Here is a 4,014-nt window from a genome sequence, read left to right as displayed (position 1 = left end):
AGTTGTTGCCTGATGCATGAGACACAAACAATATGGGTCTGATTTACTGACCACTAAATAGCTGGGTTCTCCTGCCTTTGCTGGCTCTGAGCATGCACGAATTTACCCTTCCTTTACTAGGTTAAGATTACACAATTCGAATGTAGGTCCCCTAACATGAATTGTTTCCAGGGGCCCTCTTCTGATTTAATATGTGGGCTCAATGCAGCAAAAGTGACAAAGCAGTTTAGGAAAAGGAAATGTGAGTCTGGAAAGAATGGGAAGGATAGAAGAGGTCAAATCAGTCCACATATTCTCCATTGCTTTCTTAAGTTTCTTTGTTGCACTTTATGCAATCCATCAGAATCAATTAGTGCACTGAAGGTTCCATAGTTGCATGTGACCATGGCTATGCAAGGAAGGTACAATTTGGTTTAAATCAGTGCAGGAAGCTCTCTGAGTAAAGGCGCTACAGAGGGTAGGGCTGGAGGAGCCAGGGTCCTTGCTCCACCCTGTGTCATCACAGGTGCTGCTTCTCAGGGTCCCAGGTGTGTGCTACTTAGCCTTTACACCCAAATGTCCTAGAGAACCCTTCCCATTTCCTCATGTTCACTCTCTAGGGAAGCACTCAGAAGGTTCTGAAGGTGAATGTCCATGGGAATTTTCTCCTGAGGACATTCATAGGCACTCTTCCCACAGACAACACTCTCAGCTGAGGGCAGCATACCAGCCTCAGTGCTCCCTGCCCAGACCCCAGGAGAGATCAGGGCCCAAGTTCATGTTGCATATCCTGAGGACAATTGTGATCCTGGCCACTCTCTGTGGCCAGCAACTCATCCCAAGTGGCCTTTTTACCTTGCTCTATTTTATAGACCCCATAAGACACCTGGGAGAGCAGAGATCTTGGCCCTGGGATACGGGAGAGATGATACCTGCAGTGCACAGAAGCTGCGATTAACCTGTAAGACTCGAAGCAGGAGCTTGTTTTTCAGTTCAAAAGACATAACTGTCTATATTGTATAGAATTTGCACATTTATATGTTCTTTGTTTAATAATTTTAATATTAGTACTTCATGTTAAATTTTTATATTAAATTATATTTACTTAGTAACAGTTGCTTTTTAAATTCATTCTGTAAAATAAAACACACTAGGGAAGAGAGGTAAGAGGGAAAGGGAGGGAGAAGGGGAATTTCATGGAAGATGGACAAGGAGACCTTAATCATTATACAGAATACATGTATGTTGATGTTAGGAGAAAAAAAACAAGTGTGTCACATTAGATTGGGTAGAGAGAAGTGATGGAAGGGGAGGTGAAGGGGAGGGGGTAAAGGAAGGTCAGCAGAATAAAATAGACATTAGTATTACTGTATGTATATACATGACTGCATGACCAATGTGATTCTGCAACCTGTACACTCAGAAAAATGAGAAATTATACCCCATCTTATTCAAAAATATGATATGTCAAGATCATTGTACTGTCATGTTTAACTAATTAAAACAAATTTTAAAAACACACACACTAAATGAGGAATATGTTCCTGAGGCAGATCTTGATGAATTACAAAGCTTTTACCTGGTGACTTCCATCACCATCACTCCTCTCCTCCCATACCCCTCAGTTTGCTTCTTTGGTTGTTTTTTAGATTGGTATTATAACATTCACTAAATTATTGATGTGGGTGAATAGATGCAATAAAGAATCAAATCATTAAATTACAAGCTAAGTTAAATCCCAACTAAATTTCATAAGTGTTTAATTAATTTATCCATTCATTATCTAACTGAATCTCAAGTCAAAACACCCAATATAAGAAAGGCTGGGAAAGAATTAAAAATATTCATTTATGAAAAATTGTGGTTTTACATTTTATATCCTTTTTTCAATCAAGAACAATATTTTTGTAATATCACATACATATAAACAAGTTGGAAAACTACATTACAAACTTGTAATGATGGATTTAAATACATTAACTGGCATGTTTCTCATTGGAAATAGGTTGGTTGCTGTATATATAGTGTATGAAAACTACTAATATAATAAAGTGTAGACAAAATATAAATGTCTGCTCTATGGTAACATATGAGCATCACTCTAATCTAACCATGCTAAAAGTTACATAATACTGTAAAAAAGTCTTAAAACTATATACTTTAATAAGAAATAAATTCAATAAAGAATGATAATACAGGGATTTGGGTTGTGGCTAAGTAGTAGAGTACTTACCTCACACATGTGAGGCCATGGGTTCGATCCTAAGCACCACATAGAATAAACGAAATATATAAAGGCATTGAGTCCATCTACAACTAAAAATATTTTTTAAAAAAGAATGATGGGGTGGGGTTGTAGCACAATGGTAGAGCACTCCTAGCATATGTGAGGCACTGGGTTTGATTCTCAGCACCACCTATAAATAAATAAAGGTCCATTGATAACTAAAAAAGTATATATAAGAAAAAAGAATGATAATACTGAGAATCAATGCATTCAGATTTCAAATTTTATGCTTCTTTTCAGGTGATCCAATATTTTGTCAACTAAGTTTTCAAAATTTGTTCAAAGCCAACATTACTCATATATGTTACACATCTATTATTTCATAAATTTACTTTCCTCATAAAAGACCTTTGATAAACATCCAAAATATTCAGGTTAAATATATTCTAAATGAAGCTGAAAGAAATACTGGTATCGTTTTTCACTGTCACTTCAAGTGTTTAAGTATTACAAGTTATTCAACCAACACAACAAAGTTAAAATTATAATGGCACAGCCTGTATTGTAATTAAATCAACACAACAGAATGTGTAACACAAAGACAGAGCAGTGGCACATTAAATGAAAACTAGCTGAATACAAACAATTGACTACTGCAGAGCATAATATTAAAACAGTTCAAGTGAGACAAAGTGATGGAGAGGTCACCATGAAGGTGCCAACTGATGATTCTGCTGACCACTGTTGTCCAGAATGGAAATTAAAAATTATATTTGTAAAGACTTTGATTGGTATACAATTATCTCCAGTATTAAAAAAAAAATAAAAGATTTCCAATGCATCTGCCTTCTCTGAATAGAATAAAGCTCTAAGTTTATCTGTCAACAGGTGTTTCCATCACACAAAATTTTTACCTCTGAATTTTTTGGGTTGACATTGATGACTGTAACAACCAAAATTAGTCCATGATGACATGTTTTTAAAAACTTTTTTAAAACTTATTACTCAGCTATTACAACAGTTATCAATTTTTTTACAGTATCAAATTTGCCAAATTTGCATTGCAGTCATGTGGCACACATCATATAATTCAAAGACTCAACTCATTTGTCCCTGTGATATCTTCTTTCAGACACACACACACACACACACACACACACACACACACACAAACACATTTCTTCATCAGCAGTCTTGTATAGTAAAAGTGTCTAGCTTTTCTTCATTTTTTTATGCAATACACTTCTATCTACAATTTCATTACATGCATACAGCAAAAAGGAAATTATGGGTTTTACATCCTTCATGATAATTTCATATACAGGGAGGTTTAAAACAGTACTTCAACATTTTGCCTAGTAATGTGACACAGAATGATTGTATCTTGTTCTCAAAATTTTAATAAGGAGGTATAAAATACAGGTTCAATAATTTTAAATCAAATATCCATCTTTTAAAAAATAGTGTTGCAGCATTGTTCTTTGCATTACTTTGAAAACTTTTTAAGTTTTTCTCTCATGGCACAATCTTCTAATACTTCATATGAGAGGCAATTGTTTAAAAAATTGCAACTTCTGCTCTTGGAAGGGCTCTGTAGTGACTGAATGGCATATGAATTTTATATTGATTTTATATATTTATATATATGACAGTGGAATGTATTCCAATTCTTATTATGCATGTAGAGCACAATTTTTCATACCTTTGTATATTAAGTATGTTCACACCAATTCATGCCTTAACACAATTACTTTCTGGGTTTTTTTTGCATTACAATTCTTATCCCGCATATATACCACAATTTTTTC

This window comes from Ictidomys tridecemlineatus, chromosome 2 (assembly GCF_052094955.1).
Source record: "Ictidomys tridecemlineatus isolate mIctTri1 chromosome 2, mIctTri1.hap1, whole genome shotgun sequence".
Lineage (NCBI taxonomy): Eukaryota > Metazoa > Chordata > Mammalia > Rodentia > Sciuridae > Ictidomys > Ictidomys tridecemlineatus.
The sequence above is the reverse complement of the archived record's forward strand: the minus strand, read 5'-3'. Positions refer to the sequence as shown.